Source organism: Triticum urartu, chromosome 5 (genome assembly GCF_003073215.2).
Source record: "Triticum urartu cultivar G1812 chromosome 5, Tu2.1, whole genome shotgun sequence".
NCBI lineage: Eukaryota > Viridiplantae > Streptophyta > Magnoliopsida > Poales > Poaceae > Triticum > Triticum urartu.
In genome coordinates this window covers 283,677,904-283,691,488 of record NC_053026.1, presented here as the reverse complement: position 1 = coordinate 283,691,488, position 13,585 = coordinate 283,677,904, and positions in this window count along the sequence as shown.

Below are 13,585 nucleotides of genomic sequence, written 5' to 3'. Positions count from 1 at the left end.
GTTACGATGACAGTTATATTATGAGTTTATGCATTTTGATGTACCGAAGGTTGTTCGGAGTCCCGGATGTGATCACGGACATGACGAGGAGTCTCGAAATGGTCGAGACATAAATATTGATATATTGGAAGCCTATATTTGGACATCGGAAGTGTTCCGGGTGAAATCGGGATTTTACCGGAGTACCGGGAGGTTACCGGAACCCCCCGGGAGCTATATGGGCCTTAGTGGGCCTTAGTGGAAAAGAGAAGGGGCTGCCCTAGATGGGCTACGCACCACCCTCCCTCCCCTAGTCCTATTAGGACAAGGAGAGGTGGCCGGCCCCCCCTCTCTCTTTTCCCCCTCCGCGAATCCTATTCCAACTAGGATTGGGGGGGGGGGAATCCTACTCCCAGAGGGAGTAGGACTCTCCTGGTGCGCCAAGCTTGGCCGGCCAGCCTCCCCCCCTCTAGTCCTTTATATACTGAGGCAGAGGCACCCCAGAAAGACACAAGTTGATCCACGCGATCTATTCCTTAGCCGTGTGCGGTGCCCCCAGCCACCATATTCCTCGATAATACTGTAGCGGAGTTTAGGCGAAGCCCTGCTGCTGTAGTGCATCAAGATCGTCACCACGCCATCGTGCTGACAGAACTCTTCCCCGACACTTTGCTGGATCGGAGTCCAGGGATCGTCATCGAGCTGAACGTGTGCTCGAACTCGGAGGTGCCGTAGTTTCGGTGCTTGATCGGTTGGATCGTGAAGACGTACGACTACTTCCTCTACGTTGTGTCAACGCTTCCGCAGTCGGTCTGTGCGGGTACGTAGACAACACTCTCCCCTCTCATTGCTATGCATCACATGATCTTGCGTGTGCGTAGGAATTTTTTTGAAATTACTACGAAACCCAACAGTCACAGCACAGCTGATCGATGTCTTTTAGCTTGTAGTTGAGACTCAAGAAACCGAACTGATTCAGACAGTGAGTTTGAATAGCTTGCGCAAGCTATAGTGGCCAGTAACTCGAACAGTAAACCAAGACAGGACTTTGGGGTTGCCTCACTGTCTTGAAGATAGTTTTCCTTAGCTGTTTTATCATCTTTGTTGGAGACCAACAAGGATGTCTCAGATCATGAACCTTATCTGCATTACTTCCTTTATCATTGCTTAATAAGGCACTCTTCCCCAATATTCTGTCAGCATTCTAAAAGAAGAAACAAGCAGACACATAACAGGTTTAGCATGTACTAGTATATGAAACTCATTTCGGTGAACCAGTTCATTAGTAAGGTGGACAAGATTAAACTACCAAGTCTTCTATTGCCAAGTAGTACATTATAAAAGCATCAAACAAACATATATCTATATCCTATGGTCACTGCATTGTCTTGCCAAATCAAAATAGAGACACGGTTCAAATCATATCAGTTCAAGAGAAAGCAGCACTGAAATAATACAAAGCGTGGGAAACTAAACGGCACAACAAGATTTCAGATGGGTACCACGGGTCTACATGTACAACAACACTATTGGCCCTGTTATGATGCTAGTAATGTGCATGATATGAGAAGTCAACTGTCTACACAATTGAAATTGAAATCAACCTAGCTATTTATAAGAGCAAACCTGTTAAAGAAACATGCGTAAACATACCTGTTGTGCCATTGGAGTTTCCATTGGATAGTTCAATTTAAAAATAAGTTTGTATGAGTAAATACAGTGATACAAGAGCAAAGCAGTATCCACGATTGCAATGGAATCTCAAATGAGAACAGTTGTTCTTCAGGTTTAAGCACTTGTTCTACATGAACAGAGTATAGTAAGACGCAAGCATATAGTAAGACGCAAGCACTTGTTCATAGACCTTACCACATTCTTGGTTCGGGACCAGTAAAGAACAAGGCATTCCCAGTCATCGTCCAGTAAATGTGTCTCAGGAGAATGTAAGGGAATTTGATGAGTTTCTTTGCCAGTGAAGTATGTTTTCTATAGGTAATTCCGATACTGCCACCAAGCATTCTTGAAGATAGCAGAGGCATTAGCACAGGTTACCTCATCCTGAGTTTCCAAATCGGTCCTTCTCTATAGTGAAAAATGGGAAAATTTGCTGTATTATAACCATCATGGAGATAGAATGTATGGGACAAAGCAAAGTAATTGCCATGAATAACATTACTTACACATAACTCCTGGACAAACACCTGCAACTGGCATTTTCCTTCATCTTCAGTATAATATTTCCATGGTGGGAAGATACGCACATAGGATTTAACATCAAATGCGATAGATGCTAAACTATGAATGGTTGGTTGTGCTTCCTCCACAGGAATAGGTGTACTAACTGGTGGAGTTGGGGTTCACCGTGGTAGTAATGGCGCTTTGGGCTATGGAGCTTCCTTACTAACTACTCTTGTTTGGGAGCTCTGTGGTGGAGATGGTGTTGTGTCAACAGGAACTGGGTTACTATCTGCTGGGGTCGGGGTTAGATTGCGTGAAGCTGGTTCTCTGTCCATCGCAGTAGGGGTAAAATCTGCGAGAGTCTGGGTTATGTGTGGTAGGGCTGGTTCTCGTGCATGTACAAACGGGGTGCTATCTCCACCAAGAGGTAGCACTGTTTTATTTGAAGACCGTGTTTTTACTCCTCTAGATACTGCCATCACCCGCTCCAATTCAAATGGCTGATAAACAGGAAACATAATTGAATGTACAGGCATTGTATGAGAGACAGATGCAATAGATAGTGTGGAAAAAAGAGGGAATTAAATAATTGACATGTATATTGTTTAACTAAAATGGATAGCATGACATAATTTCACATATATGATGTCTATCTAAACTGGATAGCATAGCATAACATAATTCAAAGATATGATGACTAACTAAACATGATCGCATGATATAATTCACATACATGATATCTAAGTAACCAGGATCGCATGATTTAATTCACATATGTGACTTATATGCTAAGAGGAGGGCATTCACATATATGATGTCTGAACTAAGAACATGGTGTTGAATATTGTGTATATGATGTCTCAACTATGCAATGCAAGACACCATATGCATGATATGAGCGGTAGAACCGTGCCAAGTTAGAGCATACACCTCGGTGGGGGAATAGGACTGGTCATCTGTCTCTAAATCCATCTCTGGGGAGCTATCGGGACCCAGCAAGAGATCTGCTTCGACAGGTAGCACTGTCTACTCTGAAGGCCTTGTTTTCACTCCAGGTTTTTCCATCACCCACTCAAATGGCTGATTCAAAGGATGAGTAGTTTAATGTACAAACATTGTCAAAAAATGGAAATTTAATGAAGAAAAGGATGGGCTAGATATCATTCAAATATATGATGCCTGGTTAAATAGGATGGCATTGCACATTTCACATATATTATGGCTGGCTAAAAGACATGAGACTACATAATTCCCATATATGATATTGAAACTAAACAGGTGGCATTACAGAACATGTCTAAACTAAGTAGATGACATATATGATGTCGAAAGTAGGTACTACAAGGCAACATATGCATGATATGACTAACAGCATCATGCTAAGTTAGAGAAAACACCTTGGGGGTAAATAGGAGTCGTCAACTGCGCCTGAATCCGCCTCAGAACAGATATCTTCCTCTAGATTACAATCTAGAGAGGGGGGGGGTTTGCCATTGAACCCACCATGGAGCAATGTCTGCATGACATTGTATTGCCGCGTAAAACTCTCCTCTTTTTCTCTACATGTTCAGCATGACTGTGTACAATATCTGACATGCATACAAAAAATATAGTGTGATTATGTAAGGAGAGCATGCAGAAATCTAGAGTAATGGTAACAACCAGTGGATGGATCCAAAAATAATGATAGCAGGCTGATGATTGCTTTAATTTAATAAAAAACAGATGATGATTGCTTTACTATTTATTTCCCACCCAAGATGAACAACATAGGCATACCCTAGGTGAACCAGATATTAGACAGAGATACTATTCATTGATGCCTCGTTATGTGCCCCACAACTAATTTAGAACTCAAGTTTGAACATCAATGTGGACCTGACTTGGAGTCTAAGAGGTGAACAGGATAGTAAAGTAGCAGGTAATATTAAGCAAAGCATAACATAAGCAGAAACAAAAGAGTGCGACCTCTCTTGTGGACCCATGTACTCCTCAGGTTCATCTGCTGAGTCGATGATGGTGATGTCGTTGCGGTGGGTGCCGGCGGCAGGGAAGGAGATCTGAGGCGGCGAAAGACGGTTAGGAGTCGTGATGTCTGGTTTGGTGGGTGCTTCTGTCAATGGAGCACCTCAGGTGAGATGGACGACGTCGCGGTAGGAGCAGGACAAACCACACAAAGTTTTTTTCGACACCTACCTCTAACTGAAGTAATTCTATAAGGGCTCATTTGGCTTGCATGATTCTAAAAACGCAGGGATAGGAGGGAAAACACCGGAATAGGATAGAAATGCACATGGGAAACGGAGCATTTGTGAACACAGGATTTCTGTCAACTTGGGTGTTTGATTCATAGGAAAAGGAGGAGCAGAGGAATGCAAAGAAACATGGCCAAAATAAAGTGAAACCATATGAAAGCATGTACAGTTAGAATGTTATTCTGCCACTAATGCACTTGGTCTTATTTTCATGCATAGGTTTTTGAAATGTAGGTCTAGGTGGATGTTTTGCTCCATTCCTTTCAACAAAATGCATGAATAATTGAATAGTAGAGTGCCATAGGAAAATTTCCTATTGCTCTGTTTTTCCGTTGAACCACAATAGCCCTAATGGATCGACATGAATGCAGAGTAATAAGTGATGCGACAAGCGTACAACCTCTTTGTCGTAGCCGTGTCGACCTCAGCATCATTGGGTTAGTCGCTGAAGAAGTTGAGGCAGAGGTGGCTGTCGGAGGTGTGGAGGAATATCTGAGGAATCTATAGATGGCGTCCAGGGCACTGCTCTGTTGTGATGGATCGTTCCGTCCTTGGAGCAGCTCCGGTGAGCCGTAAGACGTCAAGGCTGAAGCAGTACAAGACATACATTATTAATCTCAAGTGGGATTCTAATAGCATCTCCAATAGATGATGTAAAATGCATTACCAAAAAGTGATAGATGTAAAATTTACATCACCAAAAACCACCTGACTACAACAGATGAGGTAAAAACTGTTGACTCTAAACTTAACTGTCGAAACTGAAATTTACTGTGGAATCTGAATGTTACTGTCGAAACTGAACGCAATGGTAGCAGAGAGGCACTTCACACGCGATAGTGTAGGGAGGGCCTGTAGTTCATCTTCAACCTGCACCCTCCCTGAGCCGCCAGCCACCACTGGCCGAAGCCCGCGCCGCCTCGCCGCCCCGAAACAACTACCCACCACCGGTCTGCCGCCGCCTCACCACCCCGAAACAACTCCCCGACGCCGGTCTACCGCCGCCTCGCCACCTTGAAACAACTCCCCACCGTCGGTTCGTCGCCGCCCCGGCTAGCCCTCTAGCCCCCCTCCCTATGCCAAACTTTTTCTCCGGCAACCCCCACGCCACCGCCCCACCACACCGCCCCCCACCGCTGGCGAGCAACACCCCACCCAGAACCCTAAGATAGATAGTGGGGTACCTCTCCACTGAGCCCCCCTCCCCGCCGTGGGTGGTTCTTCCTTAACTAAGGCGAGACCCACTACCCCCTGAAAATCGACTGACCCAAAAGTTGATTCAGTCGACTGAAGTGTAGCTAAATTGGAGCAGAGCAGCAGCACGAGCGAGGGGGAGAGCAACAACGCGAACGAGTGAGCGAGCGAGAGCCGGAGCAGCAGTTGCAGTGCGAGCGAGTGAGAGCCCGGGTAGCAGCAGCAGCGCGAGCGAGCGGGCGATAGCCGGAGCAGCAACAGCAGCGCGAGCGACAGCCGGAGTAGCAGCAGCAGATCCGGCTGGTATGGCCGCCGCCGCCGAAGGGGCCTCGCACTAGGGAGAGCCGCCGTGGAGATGTCACCCGCGGCGCCGACTTCGAGGTAGCCGCTCCATGGGGTGCGGGATGGAGCACCGTCGGCGCCAGGAGGTCTAGTTAAGGAGAAGGTGCGATGCGATGAGTGTACAACCTCTTTGGTGGCGCCGAGTAGGCCTCGGCTTCATCCAAGGAGTCGGTGAGGATGTTGCGGTTCCGGTGGAGCAAGTTAAGGCGGTGCTGTGGGGATGGAGCAGCCGCGATAGACGAGGCGATTGTTGGAGTAGCTCCTTGGAGGTGGAGGACGGGGCGGCTGAACCGGCGGGACGACGGGATGGATGACGGATCCTCATCCCGGGAGGAAGTGAGGGACGTCGAGTTGTTGCGGTGGACGACATCGTCGGGGAAGAGGCTCCGGCTAGGCAGCGGTGAGGTGGCGGACGGAGGAGGGTGGGGTTTCGTGGCTGGAGCGGAGAGGTTATGGCGGCGAGATTTCGAATGGCGAAAAGGAGGCGATGGGAGGGGGAACCATGACTTAGGGACGCGCTTGTCCAAAATGTAGGGTGTGTTACAAAAGTACCCCCGCCGATTTGAACTAGTGGCCCTTTCAGCTCAGAGTTAGAAAGGGGATTTCGCATGTCGGGATTTGGCAGCTGGAGGGAGTTTCCGCGCGCGTTGTAATTTCGGGATAGCAAGGCACGGGTTGTGAAGGCGCCAGTTTTGGGAGCATGATATCTGAATTTTCGGGATATAACAAGGCGCGGGTTGAATTTTAGGGACAAGCCTAACGTGTAATATTGTACTTGTACGTACCAAATCAATTCACACTTCCCTCAATGAAAAAAATGAAAAAAAAACTATTCACACCACACAAAGAGAGAGTCTTGTCCCATTTTACTATACAAATGCTATTCAAAGCTACTCCCTCCTTTCATCTATATAGGGCCTAATGCGTTTTTCAAGGCTAAATTTGACCAACCAAATATTAGAGCAATAATATATGACATGCAGCTTACACAAAGGACACTGTTAAATTCGTGTGTGAAAGGAGCTTTCAATGATATAATTTTCACGTTGTGCATGTCATGTACTATTAATCTTATCAATAGTCAAAGGCGGTCTTAAAAACGCATTAGGCCCTCTATAGATGGAAGGAGGGAGTATGGATCCATGTTATGTCCAATTAATTTTTTTCGTTGGCTATATAATGCATGTAACCTACTCATGCCAACATTTTAGTGCATTCCAAATGTCTATACTACCGCTGCAATTCGAACTGAATTTGAATTCGTTTCTCTATTTCAATAAGAATCTACAATCATGATTGTTGCCAACTTCAACCATCATTCGTGTATTACCTTAACAACACACTACATGATTACTATAGAGATAGATATGAACTATGTGTACTATATGAACTCGAATTCAATCTTTTGAATACACTTGATGTTGATTCCAAATAATAGTACATTTGATGTACTAACTATATATTCATAATCTAAACCATGTTCCATACGTACACCGTGTTTATCACACAAAGTATAGTGCCCCGCCCCCTACATTATGACAAGTATTTAGCCCTGAGCTGCAACAGCCACACATTAGCACAAATTATAATCAATGTTCTACATTATGATATCTTCTTCAAGTATCTGTATCCACTTTTTTATAATGAATTATGATCTATGTTCGTCTTTAACACCTTCACGATCCTCTTCTCTTTGTAGCTAGCTAGCGCTAATTTTCTATCGTGCATGCACACGCCCGCCCCCCTCTCACCCTCCCTTAGCGTCCCCTCCATAGCGCACGTTCGTTATTTCTCTTTAGGTCGTTCACCCGCGGTGTGCGTAGGCCCCCCGACTCCTTCTTTCTGGCACACACCGATCGATATACCTCTCTAGCCAAGTGTGCCTACCACAAACACATACTTCCTCTCTTCTCTTCTCACCATCCATGCCCCCAATGTCCAATACGGTTCCATGCAGGTGCACACTCCCGCCCCTATTTTCATCGATCTCATAGTCGCACACTCCTCCCCCCTCGACATAGTAGGCCTCTCACACCACCTCCTAGCCGCACCCCTTTCCCCCGTCTGTCTATCCGAACCTTATTTGCTTCTAACACATGCATGCATGTATACGTACTGATCTCCCTACATATATCTAGGTTGACTATAATTCTTTTCCCACGCACCGATAGACTTACCTCACTAGTTATGTCTCTCCCTTTCTCGGAGATACGACAGTTGATCTTCCTATGTAGTTACGTATGATTACCACAACCATATCGTCTCCCCTCATAATCCTTGCATACCTCCCGACCCGTCTCTCACACGCACGTGCATAGGCACACAGACATCCCCACCCTCTCTTATCGATATTGCACTCGTACCCTCCGTTTGTCTAGCAGGCCTCTCCCACCATTTGTGAGACGCCACTCCACCACCAACCCTATGACACTCTACCTTTGTCTTTCTCCCAACCTTATTCCTCCGCTACACATATCCATGGATGTCGATCAATCTCCCTCTATACATAGCTAGGTCTCTCTCCTTCTCCACACATATACTAGTCGATCTACCTCTCTATAGTTAGGTCTCTGCCCCCTCCCCCCTACCGATAGTTAAACGTTGTAGGTAGGTATCCATGCCACAGAGAAAAGCCGCACCTCTGCCCTCTCAAATTCCAGTAGGCCAGCCGCCCTGTATCTTTGACGTGGGCAAACACAAATTCGATGGCACTCTTTATCGATGGCGTAGCCACACACTTCATCCCTGTTTTTGATTCTATCGATATCTCACGCCGATGATCCCTCCACTCTCTTCTTGTGGATCGCTCCCTCTATATATGATATATCCATGACTCTGTTTCACACACATTGCATATGTTACATTTTTTGTTTGAGATATCATCGACACATTGCCTCGGTTTCGCACAAACCATCTCTCTCACACCCACCCACGAACGAACCTGCACCTAAAGAAGAGGTGCACGCAGGATGGACATACTCACCTATCGCTCCCAGCCACACCCGTGTGGGTACACGGTGGAGTTCGTTTCTATACGAAAAGGCAGCCCACATGATAATTTGAAGCGTGTAGCGGTTGTTTACTTGAAGGAGGGTCGGGTACCACGCCTAGACGGAACAAAGTTCGACTTGACGCGTTTGTATTAAATAAAGTTATATATTCCTCCTCAATTGCGTGTAGTACAGAATATAAAATGATTGCCATGGGGAAAATGGAAAAATCCGTGTGCATTTCATTTGCATACATGTTCGTCTCATGCATCCGAGCATTTACCCCGTTGTCCGTTTTGCAATCCGGCGCTCCTATGTCACCCGGTGTCCCTTTCTACCTCTTTTCGTGTGCAGGTGTTAAACGTTTTCGGATTGGACCGAGACTTGTCATGCGGCCTTGGTTTACTACCGGTAGACCGCCTGTCAAGTTTCGTGCCATTTGGACTTCGTTTGATACTCCAATGATTAACCGAGGGACCGAAAAGGCCTCGTGTGTGTTGCAGCCCAACACCTCTCCAAAGTGGCCCAAAACCCACCAAAACCTCCTCCATCCTCTCGGTCGTTCGATCACGATCGCGTGGCCGAAAACCGCACCTCATTTGGAGCTTCCTAGCTCCCTCTACGCCTATATAAAGACCCCTCCATTTCATTCCCGGGTCTTCTTCCCCCTAACCCTAAAATTTTCCCTCGCGCCGCGCCGGACATGTCCGAACCTGGCCGGACGAACCTGCCACCGCCGTCTGCACCAATGGCCTCCCGCCACGTGTCCCGCGCCGGCCTCCCTACGCCGCGGCCCGTCCCGGCCCAGGGCGGGCCCTCCCCGCCGCCAACCGGGCCACCGCCTCCCTCACCGCGCGCGCCGCCCGCGCCCTCGCTCTGCCACCTTCGTCCGCCTGCCGCCGCCCTGTACCTCCTCGACGCCGGCACGCTGCCGCCCTCCGCCGGTGCCGACCGCCGCCGACGCCCGAGGCGCCCGCGCCCTCAACTCCGGCGCCGCCCGCTGCCTGACGCCCGGCGAGCTCCTCCCTCTCCCTCGACGCTCCGGCCGGCCCAAGTCCCCGACATCTCCAGCCACCTCGTTCTCCGGCGAACAGTGTACTCCGGCGACCTCGACTTCCGTGCCCGATCCGATCTGGATCTGGAAACCCTAATACTCGGGTTGACTTTTTGCCCCGTCTCAGTTAATTTTTGCAATCTTTGTTGCATTATAACTTTGTCATCGTAGCTCCGATTTGTGCGTGTAGTATATCAAAATGTTCGCCTCGACGAGTACATCATTTCATCTCATTGTATCATTTTCATTTGAGCCCATCTTGATGCCCGAAATGCTGTTGGAAGAGGGCTATGTGATGATTATGGCAGATCTGTTTCAGCAAATGGCCTTTTGTCATTTTTGCCATGATTAATGTGTGCATGCTATGATCCTGAGCTCTACATGTGTTTTGTTAAATGCCATGCCATCTTTACAGTGGTGTATGCCATGTATTTTTGTGATATTTTTGGTGACTAGCACAAGCATGCAAAGTAACGTAATCGTTGATGCTGATTTCAGGGACTTAGAATTTCACTAAGTCCTTGTCCTGATTTTGTTGTTATGCCATATGTTCATGTTGTTTCCTAGTGATCCGTGCATCTTTTGAGGATGATCAGTAAGGATGTTTTGTTAATATTGTGGTGCTCTATCCATCCATGTCTTTTTTTGCATTTATGGAGCAACCTAGCTTGAGTCAATCGAGCTCTACTTTTGCTATAAAATGATCCTCGCAGGTTGTTGACATGTTTAGCGATTTTTCCAAGGATATTGCTATTGAGCCGTGCATGCTATGTTATTGTTCTTGCCATGTCTAGCTTCTATGCCATGTCTTCTTCATGGGTGTATGCTTAGTTTGTCATGCAATTCCTCCTGGTTAGTGCATCGAGCTCGTAAACATGCCTACTCGTTAACTGTTTTGCATGCTCCAGTTTTTTCACCAAGTCTGAATCTGTTTATGTTCTTGCTATGTTCACATGCTTGCAATTGTATTTTCTTATCCCTTTTGGCTCATGGTCACTAAGGGACTTTTGTTACATGCTTTGAGTAGCTTCATTCCATGCCTTGCTTTGCCATGATATATTCCTGTAGCATGTAGTTTTCATGCTCTAAAGTGTGCTTCCTGATGATAAATTCCAGACTTGTGTTAATTTCACTAAGTCTGAAACCTGTTATCTTTTGCACTTTTGCCATGCTTGTTTGAACCTGCTAATGGGTGAATTAGCCGTAGCTCAGTGTTCATCTTTGGTCAAGCATCTTGAGTGGATCCCTGCCATGTATTTTTTTGCCATGTTTGAGTGTTGTAGCATATTTAACTTGATGCATTTAGATGGCTACTTGCTAATTATCGCAGACCGGTGTCATATTTTTTTTTGCTTGCCATTTCCAAACCGTGCATCCGTTTCCGGTGACCTTTATATCGATTTTGACCGAAATCAACTCACCTCTCCAGTGGCACTCTTGGATTTCCAAGTTGAGGCCAGGTTCAATCATTCCTTTCCAAATCATGCATATGCACCGCATAGCGCATCCCGCATATCATACCATGTTCGTGTGTTGGTTGTTTACTATGTTGTGTGCTTCTTTCTGGTGTTGCTTCTTCGGGTTGGTTCCGTTAACGTTGCGTTTTTGAGGCCCCGTTTGTCTACGTCCGTTTGTCTTCTTCATGGACTCGTTCTTCTTCCTTGCGGGATCTCAGGCAAGATGACCATACCCTCGAAATTACTTCTATCTTTGCTTGCTAGATGCTCGCTCTTTTGCTATGCCTATGTTGCGATACCTACCACTTGCTTATCATGCCTCCCATATTGTTGAACCAAGCCTCTAACCCACCTTGTCCTATCAAAACGTTGTTTGTCTATGTTACCGCTTTGCTCAGCCCCTCTTATAGCGTTGTTAGTTGCAGGTGAAGATGAAGTTTGTTCCTTGTTGGAACATGGATATGTTGTTCCTTGTTGGAACATGCTTATATGTGGGGATATCACAATATCTCTTATTTAATTAATGCATCTATATACTTGGTAAAGGGTGGAAGGCTCGGCCTTATGCCTGGTGTTTTGTTCCACTCTTGCCGCCCTAGTTTCCGTCATATCGGTGTTATGTTCCCAGATTTTGCGTTCCTTACGCGGTTGGGTTATAATGGGAACCCCTTGACAGTTCGCCTTGAATAAAACTCCTCCAGCAATGCCCAACCTTGCTTTTACCATTTGGCACCTAGCCTTTTCTTTCCCTTGGGTTCTTCAGACTCAAGGGTCATCATTATTTTAACCCCCCCCCCCCGGGCCAGTGCTCCTCTGAGTGTTGGTCCAACCTATCATCCGCCGATGGCCACCAGGGGCAACTCTGGGCTGGCCTACCGGAAGTTTGGACAATCTGAGTGTGCCCTGAGAACGAGATATGTGTAGCTCCTATCGGGATTTGTCGGCACATTCGGGCGGTGTTGCTGGACTTGTTTTACCATTGTCGAGGATGTCTTGTAACCTGGATGCCGAGCCTGATCGGATTGTCTTGGGAGAAGGAATATCCTTCGTTGACCATGAGAGCTTGTGATGGGCTAAGTTGGGACACCCCAGTAGGGATTTGAACTTTCGAAAGCTGTGCCCGCGGTTATGGGCAGATGGGAATTTGTTAATGTCTAGTTGTAGAAAACCTGAAGTTGACCTTAATTGAAATGCACCAACCGCGTGTGTAACCGTGATAGTCTCTTCTCGGGGGAGTTCGGGAAGTGAACACGGTGTTGGAGTTATGCTTGACGTAGGTTGTTCTAGGATCACTTCTTGATCATAGTTTCTCGAACGTGCTTTGCCTTCTCTTCTCGCTCTCATTTGCGTATGTTAGCCACCATATATGCTAGCGCTTGCTACAGCTCCACCTCATACCTTTTCCATACCTATAAGCTTAAATAGTCTTGATCGCGAGGGTGTGAGATTGCTGAGTCCCCGTGACTCACAGATACTTCCAAAACCAGTTTGCAGGTGCCGATGATACCGTGCAGATGACGCAACCAAGCTCAAGGAGGAGCTCGATGAAGATCTTGTCCTTTGTGTTGTTTCATTCTAGTTGATCAGTAGTGGTGCCCAGTTGGGGTCGATCGGGGATCTGTGTAGCATTTGGGGTAGTCATCTTTTATTTTGGGTTCCGTAGTCGGACCTTGATTGTATCTGGATGATGTAATGCTTTATTCATGTATTGTGTGAAGTGGCGATTGTAAGCCAACCATGTATCCCTTTCCCTTATGTTTTACATGGGTTGTGTGAAGATTACCTCACTTGCGACATTGCTTTCAATGCGGTTATGCCTCTAAGTCGTGCTTCGACACGTGGGAGATATAGCCGCATCGAGGGTGTTACAATCTGCTCCACTATATACAACGGAGCCTGCCTGCCGGGGTTTGTCTCTCGTCACACCATCTCACACAAGGCGGTGTTGGCCTCTCTCTCTCACCGTTGGTCAGTGATCCGGCCGCATCCCGTTCGCCGGCGGAAAGGGTGGATGTGCATCATTTCTTTGTTCGACGGTGTTGAGGCAGCACGTCCCGATCTGCGGTACCCGTCGTTCTCTCTGACCAATCTCCGGTGCTGTAGGGCCTTCGCCACTTGCTTGCTGCCGCAGTATGG